This window comes from Mastigoproctus giganteus, chromosome 11 (genome assembly GCF_048544385.1).
Source record: "Mastigoproctus giganteus isolate SK-2022 chromosome 11, ASM4854438v1, whole genome shotgun sequence".
Lineage (NCBI taxonomy): Eukaryota > Metazoa > Arthropoda > Arachnida > Uropygi > Thelyphonidae > Mastigoproctus > Mastigoproctus giganteus.
In genome coordinates this window covers 143,333,249-143,357,646 of record NC_143585.1, presented here as the reverse complement: position 1 = coordinate 143,357,646, position 24,398 = coordinate 143,333,249, and the positions used below count along the sequence as shown (strand labels likewise).

At 38.8% G+C, this 24,398-nt stretch overlaps 1 protein-coding gene and 1 pseudogene across 3 annotated transcripts in view; both read right to left on the bottom strand.

The window, feature by feature from the left end:
• LOC150078490 (uncharacterized) overlaps window positions 1-24,398 on the bottom strand; it is a 160,323-nt gene that overhangs the window by 131,827 nt on the left and 4,098 nt on the right. The window lies entirely within an intron of this gene.
• On the bottom strand, window positions 7,255-12,774 carry LOC150078491 (cyclin-dependent kinase 14 pseudogene; annotated as a pseudogene).

Below are 24,398 nucleotides of genomic sequence, written 5' to 3'. Positions count from 1 at the left end.
AGTTGGCTTTCTGGTCCATAAAGATTTTAAAAACAACATTTTGGAATTCAAAAGTACATCACCAAGGGTGTCAAGACTAATACTCAAGATTTCTAAGAGGAACAAGCTAAAGATTATAATGATTTCTGCACCAACATCGAGCCATGATGATGAAGAGGTTGAAGAAATGTACACCGAAATTGAGAGTCTTCTAGATGAGCAGAAAACCCAACTACACTATTATTATGGGGGACTTGCTAAGGTTGGAAAAAGGCAAAACAGCACAGAAAGAGGAACTATAGGAAATTTTGGAATTGGTGAAAGAAATAAAAGAGGTGAAAGACTTGTGGAATTTGCAGAATCTCAAGGATTGTCAGTAATGAACACTTTTTTTCAAGAAAAGGGTGAACAGAAAGTGGACATGGAAGAGTCCAAATGGATTAACAACTAATGAAATCGACTTCATCCTCACTAACAGAAGATATATTGTGAATGATATTACCGTCCCGAATAAGGTAAATGTTGGAAGTGATCACAGAATGGTAAGATGTACACTTGATATAGATGTAGGAAAGGAAAGGAAAAAAACTGACTCGAGTAAATAATACAAAGGTCTTTGAGATAACAGAGGAGGAGAAAAAGCAGTATGTACTGGAACTTAAGAACAAGTTTGAGCTTCTGCAGACTGCTCAGGACCAAGATATCGACGAGGAATATTACAACTTTCTGAAAGTGATAAAGCCCAAGGAACCTATAGGGAAAAAGTAATCCAAAGAAGAAAAAATTAGTCAAGAAACACTTGTCATGATGAACTGAAGAACAAGAAAAACACTGACACGGAGAAAATTGAGTATACTGAGTTATGCAAAGCCATTATAAAGAAACTCAGAGAGGACATAAGAAGATTTAACACAAGAAAAGTAGAACAAGCATTAAGGGAAAACAAAGGATTTAAATCAGCAGCCATGAGCAGTAATACAGAAAGACAAATGATACTGAAACTGAAGAATAGCGATGGTATACTTATAAATGGCAGAGAAGGCATAATTCAAATAGCAGAAGATTACTATAGAGAATTATACAAGGAGCGAGGGAATGATGCCAGCAATGGGGAAGCTGGATCGCAAATTAGTAACACATACAACCTGATATTCTTCCTGATGAGGTAGAACATGCGTTGAAGAAAATGAAGAATCAGAAATCCCCGGATGAAGTTACTGTAGAGTTGTTAAAATTGGGAGGAAGAGACATAGCACAAAAACTGGCAAGACTCTTCACAAAATGCATTAGAAAAGGTGTGATGCCCAAGGAGTGGAATAATGCAATCATAGTTTTGCTGCATAAAAAATAAATAAGAAATTGGAAATTATAGACCAATTAGCTTGTTATCCTACATCTACAAGTTGTTCACAAGGGTCATTACTAATAGATTAGAAAGAATACTTGATGAGAATCAACCGAAAGAGCAAGCTGGCTTTAGGACAAGATTCTCAACTATGGATCACCTTCATGTAATATCACAGCTAATGGAGAAAGCAAATGAACATAAAACACCATTATGCCTGGCATTTGTGGATTATGAAAATGCATTTGACTCCATACAGCATAAGGCAATGTTTCGGGCACTGCAAAGACAAGGCATAGATACCCCATATATTATGATTTTGAAGAAAATATATGAGAGTGCTACCTCCTTTATTAGACTAGACGAAGACAGTAGCAAATTTAAAATCGAGAAAGGAGTTCGACAAGGAGACACAATATCTCCGAAGCTGTTTACTGCTGCCCTTGAGGAAGCTTTCAGAAGATTAGACTGGTCGCAGAAAGGAGTCAATGTGAATGGAGAGTACCTAAACCATTTACGATTTGCAGATGACATTGTGGTCATATGCCACGATCCCAAAGAATTAGAGGAAAATCTTAATCAGTTATGCACAGTTAGTAAGGATTTTGGACTAAAGATGAATATGGCTAAAACAAAAGTAATGATGAACAAGTATGCCACAGAAAGGGAAATAGTGATTGAAGGAGCAGTAATTGAAAAGGTGGAGTCATATACTTATCTGGGACAAGTTATTAGCTGTAATAATGATAAATGGCTGGAAGTCAAGAGAAGAATAAATTTTGGATGGATAGCATTCAGGAAATATAGTCACATACTGAAGAGCAATAACCCAGTTTGTCTGAAACGTAAAATAATGAATCAATGTATACTCCCCACCATGACTTATGGAAGTGAAACTTGGGCACTCACCAAAAGAATGGAAGAGAAGCTAAGAACTACACAGCGAAGAATGGAACGAATTATATTGGGAATCAGACTGTTAGATAAGAAGAGAAACACATGGATTAGGCAGCAAACTCAAGTAAAGGACATTCTTATCAAAACTAAAGAACTAAAATGGTCTTGGGCAGGACACATAGCTTGAAGACATGATGACAGATGGACTAAGAAAATAACAGAATGGTACCCAAGAGGAGCTAGAAGAAAACCTGGATGACAAAGGCGGAGATGGATAGATGAAATTCATGAGTTTGTGGGTAGTAAATGGATGGCCAGTGCTCAAAACAGAAGGAACTGGAAAGTTGCTGGAGAGGCTTTCATCCTGCAGTGGATTGAAAATGGCTGATGATGATGATCAGCGTTACCTCCAAGTAGAAGTGTTAATCTATCTTTGGATGCTTTATGACCTGGTGCGGTTGCTTCTTTTCTTGCCCAAAATGTTCTCGTTGGCATTTTTTTCCATAAAAGGCCAGTTTTGTCGACATTGAAAATTTGGCAATAATCATACCCATTTTCTTCAGTTCAATGGGATATTTGGCTGCTGCATCTTTATCGGCACTGGCTGTTAATTTAATATTTTTTATGCCAGATCGAGCTTTGAAATTTTCTAGCCAGCCTTTACTAGCCGAGAATGTTGAAGTATCCCCTTGATATTTGTTTTCTTTTAATGAAGAAAAAAGGCTCAAAGCTTTAATCTTGATGTTATTTCCATCAATAGGAATGCGTTTCTGATTACAATCTTCAAACCAAATAAAAAGCAAATTTTCCATTTCAATCATTAATGGACTTCTATTCCTAGTGCATTGCATACTTAAAGATGCAGATGCCATTTTGCCTTTTTCCTGGTACTCACCTGCTTTGTTCAAAACGGCGCATATGGTTGACTCACCAAAGCCTAGTGCCCTACCTATGTTTGCTTTGCTTTCGTCATTATCAAATCTCTTAATGATGTCAAGTTTAGTATCCAAAGAGATGAATTTTCATTTATTACACTTTTTCCTGTCCATAGCTATGAAAGGTAATTAAAAAAAAAAATTGTTTTGGTATGATGAGCGATAAGCTTGCCGCACTTCTACACTCATCGAGGATTGCTGAGGAACTACCCAGCGACTAGTGAGAACTTTACGGAGCACTTTCACACAGCTTTCATACAAGATGAAATTAGCGCCAGATCCTCGCTAAACTCTACACAGGAATCATTAAAATTGAATAAATTGTGAAAAATCAGAGCGAAAATAATACAGAATCAAACTTACATCATGTACTACTTCATCATCATCTGCCATTTTCAATCCATTGCAGGATGAAGGCCTTTCCAGTTCCTTCTGTTTTGAGCACTGGCCATCCATTTACTACCCACAAACTCATGAATTTCATCAATCCATCTCCGCCTTTGTCTTCCAGGTTTTCTTCTAGTTCCGCTTGGATACCATTCTGTTATTTTCTTAGTCCATCTGTCATCATGTCTTTGAGCTATGTGTCCTGCCCAAGACAATTTTAGTTCTTTAGTTTTGATAAGAATGTCCTTTACTTGAGTTTGCTGCCTAATCCATGTGTTTCTCTTCTTATCTTATTTCCAATATAATTCGTTCCATTCTTCGCTGTGTAGTTCTCAGCTTCTCTTCCATTCTTTGGGTGAGTGCCCAAGTTTCGCTTCCATAAGTCATGGTGGGTAGTATACATTGGTTCATTATTTTACGTTTCAGACAAACTGGGATAAACTGCATCAAATTCCATTGTGACCACATAGTAGTATCCAATCAAATTGGTCAGACAAGACTTTCTCTTAACAAAACCCATGCTGTGTCTGAGCTATAACTGAAGTCTTGTCTAGATGATCCTGCAGTGCTTCTTTAACCAGTGCCTCCATTAATTTTCCTGGAACAGAAGTTAAACTAAAAGGTCTATAATTACTTGTGTCACCCTTTGATCCTCCTTTGTGAATTGGTGTCACATATGCACATCTCCAGTCCATGGGTACCTCCCCTGAGTCCAAAGAAGCTCTCATAATTATGGCTAAGGGTTTGCTTACTTCCTTTGCTGGCTCCTTTAATATAACTGGATAGATCCCATCCACCCCAGGTGCCTTTTTTATGTTTATCTCCAACAATTTCTCCTCCTCTTTCCTCTCAGTTATTACAAATCATCTAGCTCACTGCCAAAGTTTAGATCACCTCTGGCATTCCCCTCCAAGAATAACTCCTCATGGGTGAATGTAGATGCAAAATACTCATTTAGTTTGTTAGCCACCTGAGCAGGATCATCAACAGTTGAACCATCAATATCCAGTGGACCAATCTGATTCATCCCTTTCCTTCTAGAGTTTACATAGGTAAAGAACTCTTTGTTGTTTTTCTTTGCATCCTTTGCCAAGGATTTCTCATAATCTGCCTTTGACTGCCTAATCTCATTTGTGACTTGGTTAAAGAACAGCTTATATCTATCATCAGCTTCCATATCACCAATTAATTGATATGTATCCCACACATTTTTCTTCTCTGCCATATGTCTGATTAGTTCATTTGACATTCATTTAGACCTAAAGCTTGAACAATATTCCTTAGTTGGTATGTAAAGCCTAGTAGCTTCCAAGATTAATTCTTTGAATGCTTCCCATTTTGAATTTGCTGTTGGTCACATCATCAGTTGGTCTCACTGTATAGAATTTAAATACGGTCTCAGACCACCGTAGTTGCTTTTACGAAAGCAAAAACTCTTCCCATTACCCCTAATGGTAGTTACCTCTTTGAGTAAATTCCACTTCAGCACACTGTGTTCACTGCCACCTAGTGGTTCCTTTATCTGCAGATTCTTAATGCATAAAGAATCACTACTGATAATCAGATCAAGAGTATTATTCCCTCTATATGCCTCCCGAACATGCTGATGTAGAAAACAATCATCCAGTAAATCCACAAAAGCCTTGCTAGTGTGTGAGTGACCAACCCACAAATTCCAGTCAATATCTGGGAAATTAAAATCCCCCATTATAAGACTCTCTGATTTACTAGCCCACTCTATTTCACTGTACAGTTTCTTATTATAATCATCAGAGTCATTAGGCCTATAACACACTGCTACTCTCAATTTTGATCTCCCATTGCTTACTCGACATTGCACTGTCCAGCGATGTCGACTGGCTTCACTTCCTTGGATTTTATGTGTTTCTTAACTAATAGCATAACCCCTCCTCCCTTCCTATCCTGTCTATCCTTCCTGTACACATTGTACTCCCCAAATTCCAGTTCTGCATTCCTTATATCTGTGTGACACCACATCTCTGATATCTCAACAATATCTGCCTTCGATGTTTTGAGCAATACCTCAAATTCATCAAATTGATTTACCAAACTCCTAACATTGGGGTACATGCAAGTATACATGCACCTGCTCCTATTCTTAGCTACCCTAACACAACCCATGTGTTTACTTGAACCGGAATGCCTCTCGGCAGTCTCTGAAATACCCTGCATCTTGTTTTTCAGGATGCTGCTCATTCCAATAGTACGGAGTGCCCACTAGAAGGTTTAGTGCAAGACAAATATACATAGGAACACAAATCAGGGGGGACATTTAACATTAATCCACCAAATGTTCTCAAATCCACCTCTCAAAAGCAAACAGTTTTTTAATGCATTTTCATTTCTATTTTGCATATGTAATAGCAATCGTGGCATGTGAAGCAAGAAAGCAAGCATATGAGCTTATGTAGCATCAGCCAAAAAAAAAAAAAATTCACACAACCATTCCCTCAAAATGTTTGTCCAGTTCCTCCTTAAATTTATTTAACCTATCAACTTCCACAACAGATGGAAGTTTGTTCCAGCAATTAACCACCCGCTGGCTAAAGTCAAATATCTGCACATCTATTCCACAGCTCTCTTTCCTCAATTTGAATTTATGCCCCCTTAAGTTCCTAATCTGAAGAATCCCATCAGAATGGGATTCTTCAGATTAGAAAGTGGAAGAATCCCATCAGAATTCAGCGTGCTCAACCCATTCAAGGCCTGATACACCTCGATCAGATTACTTCACAGGTAATCTGATTGAGGTGTATCAGGTTGAATTGAAGATAATTCCAGGAAATATTTGTGCCTAGTCTCCAGTCGCTGCAATTTGCAGTACTTAAGCCTCTCTTGGTAAGAGGATCCCTTCATTCCCCTCAACAATCTTGTTGCCCTTCTCTGTATACGCTCAAGCAAATCTATATCCTTCCTAAAATGAAGTACCTGTACGCAGTACTCAAGGTGTGTTGGCTGACCATTGCCTTATACAGAGGGACAATCACCTTCTTTTCCCTGCTAGCAAAATTCCTGTATATCATTGACAAAACCCCATGACCTGCTCTGGCAGCATGTCTGCATTGCTCAGAAAACTTCATATCTGACTGCACAATTACTCCTAGGTTTTTTTCATTTTCTACCACCCTAAGTTTAGTACCACACAGTTGGTACATTCCTCTGGGGTTACTTCTAGTCATATGCAGTACTTTGTATTTGTTAATGTTAAACTTCAGTTGCCACTTCTCAGCCCATCTTCCCAAATTTTCTAGATCCTGTTGCAGTAGCACACTGCCATTACTGTCATTAACAACCCTGCCAACCTTTGTATCATCTGCAAACTTCGACACTAAGCCTGATATACTTTCATCAATATCATTGATAAATATACAAAACAACAGTGGACCCAACACCAAACCCTGTGGGACTCCACTAATAACATTAGTCCACGAAGAGCAGCATCCACTGATTACCACCCTCTGTCTTCTCCCACTGAACCATCGTTTTATCCATTGTAGCAACTTACCCTTAATACCCTTCTGCTCCAATTTGTACAGTATTCTTCTATGTGATGTGGACCCACAAGTCTTCAAGTACTGTGAGGTTCTTTTGGCATTTGAGAATACAGTAGCAACTCTGATGCAATAACTCATGCCTTCCTTTCTATACACAGAACAAGTTTCCGTATCCAATTATAGAAACTGACCAGTTTCAACGGCGCAGCTTTGCTGCTGCCTTAATCACAGACATTGGATGATTACAAGCCTCACGATACAACTTGAATCTAGGAACATTAAGTACTGAAGCCTGTTCGGGCAGATCATACACCTTTGAAGATAATTCCAGGAAATATTTGTGTTGTAGAGCTTCTGAACCTTCTAGAGCTTCTGCATACTGTGTTTCTAATAGTTTTGGGAATGCCTTTGATAATGACTGAGCTTTGTAAATCCCAAACTTATCAATTTTGTAATTAGGAAATCACGTGTCACAAATTGAACGAGAGATCTTTTTTTTTTTAACCAAATTTAGTCGATTTATTAACCAACTGTTATATCAAATTATCTTCTATAAGTAGATTATAGACCTAGTTAGGATCCTTAGTTTATTCTAAATTGAGATAGCGAGATTTGAAAGCTAATCAATACTTACGAGTCCGTAGAAATACCGTTCGTGAATTCCCGCCATTTTTACACGATAGCATAAGCTTAGTGTAGTATAGTGCATAATATAATATTGTCAATTAATCAGTAAATCTATTAATCTTGATAAACTTTATTGTCAATTAAATTGTATTTTTAACTCTATATATATATAACGACTTAATCGTAACAGATAATTAATACATAACTATAGTGGTACACGTGATACGGAAGTTGTATAAAGGGAACTCGTAGAAAACACTAGATACCGAAAAAAAATATATATATAACATAACTGTTTTGGGATATAACTTAAGGATTTAATTTTTGTTTTGAATTTTATTGAATTAAATTGGAATCATGACTCTGACCAGAGCAGCAAAGCAAAAGGCTCAAGCTAATGGGAGTGCTGTGGTTCAGGGGAGAACTGAGGGGGGCAGTTGCCCTCTGAATCACAGTCTTTTAAAATGCACTGTTTGCTTGATGTTTGCGGAGCAGTCGGGTACGGGACATGATACTGCCAAGGGGGATGTCTTTGTGTGTGCACGATGTAAGGAGTGCAAGGAAATCAGGCGACAACTCAGCGTTGTTATGGGCCTTTATGAGAGCTTGAAGGACAGGGTGGATGCCCTCGAAGGAAATAAATTGAGGGGCCCATCAAGCTCTCAGCTGCCCACATCAACGCCAGAGCTTGCACTTGGTCATCAGGCAACACAGAGGAAGCCCCCTAGGCAGAATGCGCTGGTCCCACAGGAACTAGTAGTTGTTGGTGACTCTATTGTCAGGGAAACGGGGAACATGCTTTGTAAAAAGGATAGGTGGAATAGGACCAGGGTATGTCTGCCAGGGGCAAAGGTTGATGACGTTGTAGAGCGGATATCATCTTTTAAGGGCACAAAAGGTGATATAGTTGTACACGTTGGCACTAATGATATTAAGAGTAGGAGACCGGCGGAATTACTTAGCAAGTACAGGTCACTGTTGAAAAAAAGCCGTGAATTAGGGTTGAACTTGAAAGTGTCTGCAATTCTGCCCAGACACGATAGGAGGGAGTATATGATGAGAGCCTTGTCGATCAATTCGGCCCTGGAGGGATTGTGCAAGGCTCAAGGGGTAGAATTTTTTTCAGCCTGGACTGTACTTGTTAACAGGAGAGATTGCTTCTACAGGGATGGGATACACTTAAATAGAAAGGGTGCAAGAATTTTTGCTGATGCTGTCGAGGCAGTGTTAGGTGGGTCGGAAAACTGCTAGTTGGGGGGGATACAAGGACTAATAGATTAACAGTAGCCACTGGCAGAGGTGAAAGTGATTCTTGCACTGCTTCTATTGGAATGAGCCGCAGCCTGGAAAATAAGATGCAGGATATTTCAGAGACTGCTGGGAATCATTGGGGTACAAGTAAACACATGGGTTGTGTTAGGGTAGCTAAGAAAAAGAACAGGTGCATGTATACTTGTGTGTACACCAATGCTAGGAGTTTAGTAAATAAATTTGATGAATTTGAGGTATTGCTCAAAACATCAAAGGCAGATATTGTGGGGATTTCAGAGACGTGGTGTCACACAGATATAAGAAATGCAGAACTGGAATTTGGGGAGTACAATGTCTACAGAAAGGATAGACAGGATAGGAAGGGAGGAGGGGTTATGCTATTAGTTAAAAAACACATAAAATCCAAGGAAGTGAAGCCAGTCGACATCGCTGGACAGTGCAGTGTCGAGTCAGTTTGGTGTGACATAAGCATTGGGAGATCAAAATTGAGAGTAGGAGTGTGCTATAGGCCTAATGACTCTGATGAGTATAATAAGAAACTGTTCGGAGAAATAGAGTGGGCCAGTAAATCAGAGAGTCTTATAATGGGGGATTTTAATTTCCCAGATATTGACTGGAATTTGGGGGCTGGTCACTCGCACACTAGCAAGGCTTTTGTGGATTTATTGGATGATTGTTTTCTACATCAGCATGTTCGTGAGGCAACAAGAGGGAGCAATACTCTTGATCTGATTATCAGTAGTGATTCTTCATGCATTAAGAATCTGCAGATAAATGAACCACTAGGTGGCAGTGATCACAGTGTGTTGAAGTGGGATTTACTCAAGGAGGTAACTACCATCAGAGGTAAAGGGAAGGGTTTTTGTTTTCGTAAAGGCGACTATGATGGTCTGAGACAGTATTTAAATTCAATACAGTGGGACCAACTGATGATGTTACCAACAGCAAACTCAAAATGGGAAGCATTCAAGGAACTAATCTTGGAGGCTACCAGGCTTTACATACCAACTAAGAAATATTGTTCAAGGTTTAGGCCTAAATGGTTGTCAGATGAATTAATGAGACATGTGGCAGAGAAGAAAAATGCATGGGATACGTACAAATTAATGGGTGACATGGAAGCCTATGATAGATATAAGTTGGTCTGTAACCAAGTCACAAAGGAGATTAGGCAGGCAAAGGCAGACTACGAAAAATCCTTGGCAAAGGATGCAAAGAAAAACAGAAAAGAGTTCTTTACATATTTGAACTCGAGAAGGAAAGGGATGAATCAGATTGGTCCACTGGATATTGATGGTTCAACAGTTGAGGATCCTGCTCAGGTGGCTAACAATCTAAACGAGTATTTTGCATCTACATTCACGCATGAGGAGTTATTCAGGAAGGAGAATGATGTAGGTAAAGTAAACATTGGCAGTGAGCTGGATGATTTTGTAATAACTGAGAGGAAAGTGGAGGAGAGATTGTTGAGGATAAACATAAAAAAGGCACCTGGGGTGGATGGGATCTATCCAGTTATATTAAAGGAGGCAGCAAAGGAAGTATGCAAACCCCTAGCCATAATTATGAGAGCTTCTTTGGACTCAGGGGAGGTACCCATAGACTGGAGATGTGCAAATGTAACCCCAATTCACAAAGGAGGATCAAAGGCTGACACAAGTAATTATAGACCTGTTAGTTTAACTTCTGTTCCAGGTAAATTAATGGAGGCACTGGTTAAAGAAGCACTGCAGGATCATCTAGACAAGAATTCAGTTATAGCTCAGACGCAGCATGGTTTTGTTAAGGGCAGGTCTTGCCTGACCAATTTGATTGGATACTATGATGTAGTCACAAAAGAACTGGATGCAGGGAATAACTTTGATATTATATATTTGGATCTTAGAAAGGCTTTTGATACTGTTGCACATGGAAGACTGCTGCACAAATTGGAGCAGTGTGGCATTGGAGGCAAATTGCTGCTATGGATAAGGGGTTGGTTGAGTGGCAGAAGACAGAGAGTGGTAATCAATGGACACTGCTCAACGTGGACTAATGTTATTAGTGGAGTTCCTCAAGGTTCAGTGTTGGGTCCGTTGTTGTTTTCGGTGTTTATGAATGATATTGATGATGGGATATCAAGTTTAATGTCCAAGTTTGCAGATGATACAAAGGTTGGCAGGGCCGTTAAGGACACTACTGACGCTATGCTGCTGCAACAGGATCTGGAAAGGTTGAACAGATGGGCTGAGAGGTGGCAAATGAAGTTTAACATTGACAAATGTAAAGTACTACATATGGGAAACAGTAACCCCAGAGCAACGTATCAACTCTGCGGTACTACACTGACAGTGGTGGAGAATGAAAAGGACCTGGGGGTAATTGTGCAGGCAGATATGAAGTTCTCTGAGCAGTGCAGACGAGCTGCAAGAGTAGCTCATGGTGTGTTGTCAATGATATACAGGAATTTTTCTAGCAGGGATAAGGAGGTGATTATTCCCTTGTATAAGGCAATGGTTAGGCCACATCTTGAGTATTGTATACAGGTCTGGAGGCCTCATTTCAAGAAGGATGTAGAACTGCTGGAACGGGTACAGAGAAGGGCAACAAGATTAGTGAATGGAACAAAGGGTTGCTCTTACGAAGAAAGGCTTAAGTTTTGCAAATTACAGAGTCTGGAGACTAGGCACCGGCGAGGTGATCTGATAGAGGTGTATAAGGCTTTGAATGGTTTGAGCATGCTCAATGCCAATGGGATTCTTCATCTTGCTCAGAATAATCACCTCAGAGGGCATAAATTCAAATTGAGGAAGGACGGATGTCGGATAGATGTGCGGAAATTTGCCTTTGGCCAGCGGGTGGTTGGTTGGTGGAACCGACTTCCATCACTTGTTGTAGAAGTTGATAGCCTAAACAAATTTAAAGCTCAACTGGACAGGTATTTGGAACGAACAGATGGGTGAAATGGGAGTGGGGTTTTTTTTTTTTTTTTTTTTTTTGGCTGATGCTGAATAAGCTTGCTTTCTTGCATCATATGCCTCTACTAATGCTAATGCTAATGCTAAGAAACACTTTCCCATACCTCTTCAGTTGGAGTGCCCAGAATCTTCCAAATTTTATCCAATTGGTCTGTAGAATCTTTGATACCAGGAAAAGCGGCTGTCCCAGAAATCATCTCTACATATATACAACCTACTCCCCACATATTTAGAGATACGTAGATGTGTTTTAGGCTGTAGAGCCTAAAAGGATATCTGGTGGCCTATACCATAAGGTAACTACTTCATGGGAATAAGTCCTGCTGGGCACAGATTTGGCTCTGGGGAGCCAAAATCAGCCAATTTTAGCTCCCCAGCTTCACTAATGAGCAAATTCTGAGCCTTTAAATCTCTGTGAAGAACTCTCCTTTCATTGCAGTAAGAGAGCCCTCTAACAAGTTGGTAAAGAAATAAATCTAACATTTTTGGGATTTAAGCCACCTGGATGCCTTTCTTAATACTAACTGAGATCTGAGTGCACATATTCAAAGGCAAAGGTGAGGGTTTCACGGGTATGAATAATGTCACGAAGAGTAACGATGTTGGCATGTTTCAGGCCACGAAGAAGAAGAGATGCTTCATGTATGGCAGCGAATGGTGTACCCTCTTCGGTCTGCAGTCTAATTTCTTTGAGAGCAATAACTTTGTTGGTTAAATGGCTGTAACCTTTATATACTGTTGCATAGGACCCTTCCCCCCAGATGTTCAAATTTCACATAAGCTTGGATTTTCTCAAATGTCAAGTTCCCCTTATTCTTCCATCTCCAGCAGCAACAAGGGATGCCCAAGAGAACTATCATCCATAAGGATTCCCTAGAACAGCTTCCGAAAAGCGATGATTCTTGTATTTATCCCGCATGCAGATGACTTCCGACTTTGGTTTCGGCGGCTTCCGTAGTCTAACGTCCGTCTCGCTGGCATTCTTCAACTCCTCCCTGTTAACAGTAACTTCAACAATGTTGTATAGCTGATGCTGTTATTTCCACAATTTAAAGATAACAATGTACCTAATAGCAACAATAGCCGACTCAAATAATTTTAATTGTATAACAAAACAGCATATACACAAATAATTTAACAGCATTCTATGTTGTTTATATGAGAGAGAGAGAGAGAAAATGGCATATCAGGCTTAATGTCTAAGTTTGCAGATGATACACAGGTTGGCAGGATGGTTGATGACAATAATCAGGGTGAACTTCCACCTTTTTATGTACAAATTTCCTCCCTGCATCAGAAAACAATGCTGAACAGCTGTATTTTTGTTTCTTCAGTTATTACTATCAATCAGTTATTTTAATCAATTAACCTATGCCTCAAAGTGATCACAATAAGCAGCAACTATGTATATGAGTTGTGTTAGAGTTACAAGGTGTGGCTATTAAATAATGAGATTGCACATGCAGCCACTACAAACCAAGCACCACACAAAAGCAGAGCAGTCGACCCTGAACCTTTTCCTAGTTGTCCACTAACTCATGTTCCAACAAGTTCATTTGCTTTGCAGTGAGACTGGTTTTCATTATCTTGTGTTTTTGCAGTTTGCTGGAAAAATGACAGAAAAAAAATCCAACAATCAACCTCAAATTTTTAACAAAACTAAAGAAAATGCCAACTGAAAATTATGAGTTGTTACAACAAGTTTATGGGGAAGATACTATATGAAGAACTCTGTGTTTGAATGGCATAAAAGATTTTTAGAAGGAATAGAGAATGTGGAAAACTATGAATGACCAGATATCCAGCATCCACAAAAACTGATGAATATGTGGACCTGCTAAGGACACTGATTAGAAGTGATCATCATTTAAGCACTAGAATGGTTGCATCAACACTAAACATGGACAAAGAAACACAAATTTTAAATTTAGGCATGAGAAGAACAAAGTGGTTTTTCAGCTGGGAGGTCATGTATAGATCATATCTCAACAGTACGACAGATCCTTGAAAAATGCCAATCAAAAGGGAAAAAAAATCTTTATGATTTTCATTGACCTTGAAAAGGCATATGACAGTGTTCCAAGAAAACTCTTATGGGAAGCACTGAAAGAGGCAAATATTGATGGACAACTGATTAACATTATTAAGGCAATTTACAGGAATAATAGATGCAGAATTAAAGTGGGATCAGCTTTGTCACCTGAATTCCACACTTCAAAAGGCTTATTACAAGGCTGTTGCATGTCGCCAACACTTTTCAAAATTTATATTGACATCTGCGTAAGATCCTGGTCAAAAAAATGTAATAAAATGAGATTGCCGATTAATAAGAACAACTATATTCACAATTTACTTTTTGCAGATGATCAGGTGGTGATAGCACAAGACTTAGAAGATGCAAAGTATGCATGTCGCCAATTGTTTGAGGAATATAAACAATAGGGTCTAAAAATAAATTTTAGCAAGACTGAAATGTTGTGTTCAGGGCCAGGACACGTTCTAAATATTGCAGGTTTTAAAATCAAACAAGTCGATAAATTCAAATATCTGGGATCAATCTTACAAAGTGATGGATCATCCCAAGTAGAGATCAATAAGAGAATTACAGACGGCAGAAGGGCTAGTGGCATGTTAAACTCTGTTCTGTAGAGCAAAAATATCCTAAATAAAACAAAGGAACTTATATTTCAAACGATTGTACAAAGTCTTCTATTGCATGGAGCGGAAACCTGGACATTGAATAGGCGAGCAGAAAACAAATTGCTCTCCACAGAAATGGATTTTTGGAGACGCTCAGCAGGAACTTATAGAAGAGACAGAAAACGGAATGAAGACATAAGGGAAAAAATGGATGTGAGAAAGACTATTATTGACACCATCAAAGAAAAGCGTCTAACATGGTATGGACATGTAAAATGGATGCAAGAAAACAGATATCCAAAGGCTATCCTGGAATGGATACCTCCTGGAAGAAGGAGAAGAGGAAGACCTAGGAGGACATGGATGGATGGAGTACAGGAGTGCATGCCAGCCCGAGGCTTAACCGACCAAGACACCTTGAACCGCACTTTATGGCGGAAAAAAATTCCTGACAAGAAATAACTTGTAGGCTGAGGAAACCCATTGTAAATGGAAACACTCCTCTTGAAGAAGAAGAGTGTGTGCCAAGGTGGTGCCAAAAATTCTGAATGAAGATAGAATCAGAAGTTTATAAAGATGTTTTGGAAAAAAATCAAAGGTCCAGACGTTGCCAGTACTGTAACTACTTGTGACAAAAGTTGGCTATTCCAGTACAACCAAGAAACTAAAAGACAGTCAACGTAATGGAAGACAAAACAATCCCCCAGACCAAAAAAAGCAAGAATGTCAAAGTAAAAAATGAAAACCATGCGTCTTGTTTTCTTTGATATTAAAGAAATTACTATGGCTGAATATGTCCCGCCAAATCAGACTATCAATCAAACACACTACAGAAGTTCTGACAAGGCTGCACAAAAAAATTTAAAGGAAGAGACCTGAATTGTCGAATAATGGTTGGATGCACCAGCACTCTGTTCACCAGTTTCTGGCCAAAAAGGAAATCCGTGTGTGTGTGTGTGTGTGTGTGTGTGTGTGTGTGTGTGTGTGTGTGTGTACGTGTACGCGCGCATCCTACTCACCAGACCTAGCCCCGTTGACATTCAGATAAACAGAACCGAAGTGTTAAAAGGGTTTACAGAAAATAACTTACAAAAATGTTTTTGTGCTTGAAAGAAAGATATCTTTTTTTTCATTTTTTTTTTTGTCACACCAGACAACACTGGTGTGCCTTATTCCTGTTGGCAAGCAAAATGTAAATGAGAAAAACACTGCTTCAATGATTGGATGCCACCTAGTCAACAATGGAACCACAAAAAAGTGTACAGTTAAAGCCACTGCATATGCTTCAACCATTGGACACTAGCCAGATGCTTCACTGTCATGAAGCCATGTACAATAACTATTAGGTGATGCCATATTGGACGTGAGATATACCACCCAACAACATATACAAATAGTTAGGATTAACTTGATCATGCTTTTTTTTTTTCTGCTTGCACAATAACACTAAATTCCAGAAATTTCTGAAAGTTCCAGTTGTGTGGACACCTATAATCCCACACACGGAACTCAGGGTTAATGAGCTTTTTAATGTGTCAGAAGAAGCATGTATATTGGCTAAAGTAAAACAGATCTGATTAAGAGCAGTAAATGTTTTAACTCTTGTTATAGGTTGAAATTTATGAAATGCACTATTTCTTTTATTTGTGGTGTGAAAATTTATATCAATTTCTCGAATATACAGACACCACCGCAACTGGGTCACTAAAAGAATCATACACAAACTTTTTCAGAAAACTAAATCAATATTTAACAATAAATCAAAGTGATAAAACAAATTAAAATACCATAAAATTATCTAAAAATCAAAATACAGATTCCATAGGCTTCCAAACACAAGGCAATCATCATCAGTGGATTATACAATATTCCGATTGCATATGACTCCCACTGTGGTAGCAGAAGTGTCTCTGTCTGGTGGCTGCGAGTAAACATCCCACCTAAGAACTAAAGATTTGATGGCAGGATTTTTTTTGTGGGATCTAGGGCTTACAATACTGATATTCCGGGATCCCAGTCATTGTTTTCCAGTATTTAAATCCCGGTATTGATACAAAAATACCAGTTTTTCGGTACTAATTTAAAAAATAATTATCCACGATTTATTCACATAAAGGTTATAAAATCGACAACAATAAATCATTAATACTGCTGAATTTGCAAATGAGGGATTGTTATACACAGTACAAATGCAACGAAAACCTGAAAACATCATGAAACCGTAAGACATAAAATCTTACAAATATATTTCTCTTAGTAAGAGTAGTGTGTGTGTGGAAGTAAAGCACTTAAGGAAGAACAAAAACATCATTACGGATATATTTCCATTAGTGGCAGTAGGCCTGGTAGTGCAATTAAGGAATATGGTGAAGAATGGTAAGGCAGGTGTGGAAGGGTTAAAATTAAAAGGTTGCGGCACTTAGTGCATTTCGGGAAAAGGCGTCGGTATGGAGCAGTTCAAAGACATTGTGAACAGGTGATCTTGAGGTAAAAGATGAAAGCGTATTGTGTGGGAAAAATATTCTGTTTTTCCCACCAAAGGAAGAAGAGTGAGTTTAAAGAATAACACATAATTGGGCCAGGTTGATATTAGATAGAGGGAGATACGTAAATGCATGCAAACCCTTCTGGGGTTTGCACATAAGCTTGCGTATAAAAAAGTAGTAGAAGGGGCGATTGTAACTTGCAATCAATTCAATAAATAAATAAATGAGAAGGAAACAAATAAGGTGCTCGCATAAAAAGAGGGGTTTGTGGTTGTTGTTTGGAGGGGGTTGCAGACTTCCTGCGGTAGTTCTGAGTTCAGTTCTGGGAGTGTCCAGCTATATAGTGAAGGGTTCCACCGGGCATGTTCTTGTGCTAGAAGTTAATCCAGAAGTTGAATAACAAGCCAGTCAGAGAATGCCCTGGCTTCTACTACTGCTGTGGTAATTTCCTTCAGTATTAACAGAAGGAAATACTACTACTACTGTTCTCAAAATCATCCCGAAATAAGACAGTACTGGAAGAGGTATACAGCAGAGATGCAGAATTCAACTAAAAAGAGAGACATCACCGCACTCCGTGGAAGGAACCTGCACAAAGGAATCTCACTGTGAAAGAGAAGGAAGGTAAGTCCTCTGAACTGTGTTGTTTTGGAAATGGTACTTAGATAAAGTGGGAGATTATTTTAGAGTAAGGTCGAAGTTGTAGAAACACGAGAAATAAGGAAATGTTTAGTATTGAGTTGGTTTATTGGTTGAAGTTGTAAAGAAAATTGATATTACTAAATTAAGAGAGATTACATGGAATTGTTAGCATTAAAGTTAGCAACTTATGGATTGCTGTTGTGAAGAGAATTGATATTGGTGATTAAGATTAAATTAGTTTAGTGTTTGAAGCTGTAGAGAGAGTTGAGATTGTTAATTGAGAGAAATTTTATGGAAATGATAGTGTGTATTAACAGATTAAACTGGGGGATTAGAGGGGAACAGATATCCTGTGTGTTATCAGACACTCAGCCTAAAACACTGATGGATCAAATATCTCTCTATTACAGAAGATTTAGGAGAAGTCCGGTTGGCCTGCCTCCCTAAAATCCACTCGTGCACACCTTCTCGATGGTAAGCCCTGTTACGTCACTTAGGTGGCAACGAACGTGTAGAGTGGTTCTCTTCAAGACGCCTGGTCAGCGTGAAGAGGAAAAGACCAAACCCTCCAGCAATGAGAGCACAACAATACAAATGGCCCTCAGTCCCCAGCAGCTTTCACTCTCCCTCTTACGGCAGCGAGAGGATCAGAGTGGAAGCAGAGGGTGCTAAGAATCTCTGGGTACGACCAGGCTGCCATGCACGGAAATTGAACTTGGCCTGTTATAACGTACGATCACTCGTCGGTGAAGACAGGATATTAGAGCTAGAAAAGGAATTAGAAAATGTGAATTGGAATATCATCGGTTTGGCTGAAACAAGAAGAAATGAAACACTTATAAGTTTATCAAGTGGAAATCTGTTGTACACCAATGGAAATAGTGAAAGGAGTGAAGGTGGAGTTGGCTTTCTGGTCCATAAAGATATAAAAAACAACATTTTGGAATTCAAAAGTGCATCACCAAGGGTGTCAAGACTAATATTCAAGATTTCTAAGAGGTATAAGCTAAAGATTATAATGATTTATGCACCAACATCAAGCCATGATGATGAAGAGGTTGAAGAAATGTACACTGAAATTGAGAGTCTTCTAGATGAGCAGAAAACCCACTACACTATTATTATGGGGGACTTCAATGCTAAGGTTGGAAAAAGGCAAAACAGCGCAGAAAGAGGAACTATAGGAAATTTTGGAATTGGTGAAAGAAATAAAAGAGGTGAAAGACTTGTGGAATTTGCAGAATCTCAAGGACTGTCAGTAATGAACACTTTTTTCAAGAAAAGGGCGAACAGAAAGTGGACACGGAAGAGTCCAAATGGATTAACAACTAATGAAATCGACTTCATCCTCACTAACAGAAGATATATTGTGAATGATGTTACCGTCCTGAATAAGGTAAATGTTGGAAGTGATCACAGAATTGTAAGATGTACACTTGATATAGATGTAGGAAAGGAAAGGAAAAAACTGACTCGAGTAAATAATACAAAGGTCTTTGAAATAACAGAGGAGGAGAAAAAGCAGTATGTACTGGAACGTAAGAACAAGTTTGAGCTTCTGCAGACTGCTCAGGACCAAGATATCGACGAGGAATATTACAACTTTCTGAAAGTGATAAAGCCCAAGAAACCTATAGGGAAACAGAAATCCAAAGAAGAAAAAATTAGTCAAGAAACACTTGTCATGATGAACCAAAGACGACAAATGAAGAGCAAGAAAAACACTGACAGGGAGAAAATTGAGTATATTGAGTTATGCAAAGCCATTAGAAAGAGACTCAGAGAGGACATAAGAAGATTTAACACAAGAAAAGTAAAACAAGCATTAAGGGAAAACAAAGGATTTAAATCAGCAGCCATGAGCAGTAATACAGAAAGACAAATGATACTGAAACTGAAGAATAGCGATGGTGTACTTATAAACAGCAGAGAAGGCATAATTCAAATAGCAGAAGACTACTATAGAGAATTATACAAGGAGCGAGGGAATGATACCAGCAGTGGGGAAAATGGATTGCAAAGTAGCAACACATACGACATACCTGATATTCTTCCTGATGAGGTAAAACATGCATTGAAGAAAATGAAGAATCGGAAAGCCCCGGGGGAAGATGAAGTTACTGTAGAGTTGTTAAAATTGGGAGGAAGAGACATAACACAAAAACTTGCAAGGCTCTTCACAAAGTGCATTAGAAAAGGTGTGATGCCTAAGCAGTGGAATAATGCAATCATAGTTTTGCTGCATAAGAAAGGAGATAAATCAGAAATTGGAAATTATAGACCAATTAGCTTGTTATCCCATATCTACAAGTTGTTCACAAGGGTCATTACAAACAGATTAGAAAGAATACTTGATGAGAATCAACCAAAAGAGCAAGCTGGCTTTAGGACAGGATTCTCAACTATGGATCACCTTCACGTAATATCACAGCTAATGGAGAAAGTGAATGAATATAAAACACCATTATGCCTGGCATTTGTGGATTACGAAAAGGCATTTGACTCCATACAGCATAAGGCAATGTTTCGTGCACTGGAAAGACAAGGCATAGATACTCCATATATTATGATTTTGAAGAAAATATATGAGAGTGCTACATCCTTTATTAGACTAGACAAAGACAGTAGCAAATTTAAAATCGAGAAAGGAGTTCGACAAGGAGACACAATATCTCCGAAGCTGTTTACTGCTGCCCTTGAGGAAGCTTTCAGAAGATTAGACTGGTCGCAGAAAGGAGTCAATGTGAACGGAGAGTACCTAAACCATTTACGATTTGCAGATGACATTAGTAGTAGTAGTAGTAGTAGTAGTGGCACATGATGCAAGAAAGCAAGTGTAGGAGCTTATGCAGCATCAGCCAAAAAAAAAAAAAAATCACACCATTCCCTCCAAATGCCTGTCCAGTTCCTCCTTAAATTTATTTAACCTATCAACTTCTACAACGACAGATGGAAGTTTGTTCCAGCAATTAACCACCCGCTGGCTAAAGGCAAATTTCCGCACATCTATTCTACATCTGTCCTTTCTTAATTTGAACTTATGTCCCCGTAGGTTGGTAATCTGAACAAGTGGAAGGATCCCATCAGAATTCAGCGTGCTCAACCCATTCAAGGCCTTATAGACCTCAATCAGATCACCGCGCAGGTGCCTAGTCTCCAGCCACTGCAATTTGCAGAACTTAAGCCTCTCTTGGTAAGAGAATCCCTTCATTCCCCTCACCAATCGTGTTGCTCTTCTCTGTACACGCTCAAGCAAATCTACATCCTTCCTAAAATGAGGCCTCCAGACCTGTACGCAGTACTCAAGGCGTGGCCTGACCATTGCCTTATACAGAGGGACAATCACCTCCTTTTCCCTGCTAGCAAAATTCCTATATATCATTGACAAAACCCCATGACCCGCCCTAGCAGCCTGTCTGCACTGCTCAGAAAACTTCATATCTGACTGCACAATTACTCCCAGGTCTTTTTCATTTTCTACCACCTTAAGTGTAGTATCACACAGTTGGTACGTTTCTCTGGGGTTATTTCTACCCATATGCAGTACTTTGCATTTGTCAAGGTTGAACTTCAGTTGCCACTTCTTAGCCCATCTGCCCAAATTATCTAGATCCTGTTGCAGTAGCACACTGCCATTACTGTCATTAACAACCCTGCCAACCTTTGTGTCATCTGCAAACTTCGACATTAAGCCTGATATACCTTCATCAATATCATCGATAAATACACAAAACAACAGTGGACCCAACACCGAACCCTGTGGGACTCCACTAATAACATTAGTCCACGAAGAGCAGCACCCATTGATTACCACCCTCTGTCTTCTCCCACTTAACCATCCTTTTATCCATTGTAGCAACTTACCCTTAATACCATTCTGCTCCAATTTGTACAGTAGTCTTCCATGCACAACAGTGTCAAAAGCTTTCCTGAAATCCAAGTATATGATATCAAAATTATTTTTTGCATCCAGTTCCTTTGTGACCACATCATAATAACCAATCAAATTTGTCAGACAAGACTTTCCCTTAACAAACCCATGCTGTGTTTGAGTTATCGCTGCAGTCTTGTCTAGATGACATTGTGGTCATAAGCCACGATCCCAAAGAATTAGAGGAAAATCTTAATCAGTTATGCACAGTTAGTAAGGATTTTGGACTAAAGATGAATATGGCTAAAACAAAAGTAATGATGAACAAGTATGCCACGGAAAGGGAAATAATGATTGAAGGAGCAGTACTTGAAAAGGTGGAGTCATATACTTATCTGGGACAAGTTATTAGCTGTAATAATGATAAATGGCTGGAAGTCAAGAGAAGAATAAATTTTGGATGGATAGCATTCAGGAAATATAGTCACATACTGAAGAGCAATAACCCAGTTTGTCTGAAACGTAAAATAATGAATCAATGTATACTCCCCACCATGACTTATGGAAGTGAAACTTGGGCACTCACCAAAAGAATGGAAGAGAAGCTAAGAACTACACAGCGAAGAATGGAACGAATTATATTGGGAATCAGACTGTTAGATAAGAAGAGAAACACATGGATTAGGCAGCAAACTCAAGTAAAGGACATTCTTATCAAAACTAAAGAACTAAAATGGTCTTGGGCAGGACACATAGCTTGAAGACATGATGACAGATGGACTAAGAAAATAACAGAATGGTACCCAAGAGGAGCTAGAAGAAAACCTGGAAGACAAAGGCGGAGGTGGATAGATGAAATTCATGAGTTTTTGGGTAGTAAATGGATGGCCAGTGCTCAAAACAGAAGGAACTGGCAAGTTTCTGGAGAGGCCTTCATCCTGCAGTGGATTGAAAATGGCTGATGATGATGATGAACAGATTAAATGAAAAAATGAATAGATTAGATGTAAATGAACATCAGTTATGTACTGTACGTAGATTTGTATGATAAGTGGCTTTTGTTTTATATTTGCGTCATTGCTCTTGAGAAACTGACAGCTCCAATATAATATATATACTTGTGTAGGGGGGGGGGGATTCTGTGCAGTCGGAACTGATGAAGTAAGCACAAATTCTACATGGGAAGCATTCAGGGATGTAATCAGAGAAGCTATTATGATTTTTATATCAATTAAGAGATACTGTTCAAGGCTTATGACTATATGGAAGTCAGATGACCAGACTTGTAGCAGGGAATAAAATGCATGGAATGATTACAAATTATCAGATGATACACAGATGCCTACAGTAGAGATAAACTAGTCTGCAATCAACTCACAAACAAAATTAGGCAAGCTAAGGCAGATTACTAAGAGGCTCTGGCAAAAAAAACAAAAAGCCTTCTATACTTCAACACTAGAAGGAAGGGGATGAACACATTGGTGCACTAGATATGAATGGTTTAACTGTTGATGATTCTGCATAGGTTGCTGGCAAACTCAATAGGTATTTTGCATCTACATTCACACAGGTAATTTTTTAGGGATTAGCATGCCAGGAAGTGTTTCAAATTGTAACATGAAGCCGAATGGGTTTGTAATAACTGAGAACTGGAACAGATATTCTTGACACTAAAATTAAGGGCACGGGTGGATGGAATTAATCCAATTATATTTAAGGTGACAGCAAAAGATATAAGCCAACTGTTAACAATGATTATGAGAGAATCCTTGGATTCAGGAGAGGATCCCAATACACTGAAGATGTGCAAATGTATCCCCAATTCACAAAGGAAGATCAAAGTGTGACATGAGTAATTACAGACCTATTTATTAGCTTGCCTACTGTTTCAGGATAAATAATGGAATCACTGGAAGTAATGCAGAACTATCTGGACAGGAATGCAGTTATACTGCAGTCACAGAATGGATTTGTAAGAGGCAACCTTGCCTCTCCAATCTAATCAGATACTTTGACACAAAAAAAAATGAACTGGATGCAAAAAATAATTTCAACATTATGTAATTAGGTTTCAAAAATGCATTTGATAATGTTGCACACAAAAGACCATTATACATATTTGAGCAGTGAGGCCTGACGTAGCCCAGTGGTCAGGAGCGAGAGTGCATAGCACGCGTTCCTTGAGTGAACCGGGGTGCAAGCCCGTGACTACTAAATACGATAAATATTTGTATTGACGATTTATTATAAACTCTACTGACTTGGTTGTCATGCCGGAGTATAAACAGAAAATTTAAAAAAATTTGGTATTAAAGGCAAGTTGCTGCTATGGATAAAGAGTTGGTTGTGTGAGAAGAAACAGAGAATTTTTATCAAAGGGCACTGGTCTTCTTGGACTAATGTTATTAGTGGAGTCCCCAATGGTTCAGTTCTGGGCCCATTGTTGTTTTCTATATTTAGTAAAGATACTGATGAAGTTATAGCAGATGATAAAAAGGTTGAGAGGATACTGCAAGCAACAAGATTTAAACAAATTTGGCAAATGGGCTAAGAAGTTGCAACTGAAGTTTAATATTGACAAATGCAATATACTTCATAGAGATAGCAGTAATTCTAGATTAATATAACAACTGTGTAGTACCACACTCAGATTAGGGGAGAATGTAAAACACCCGGGATAACTGTGCAGCAGAGATGAACAACAGCAGTATATGTCTGTAAAATTCAGTGTCTTGGCAGAATGTGCTAACAAACATTGAAAAATTTTAACCATAAGCCAAGCACTTCTGTTGGCCTCATAAACACAGGGAAGTTGATTAACTTCTTTAAAACATCTTGGCATGGA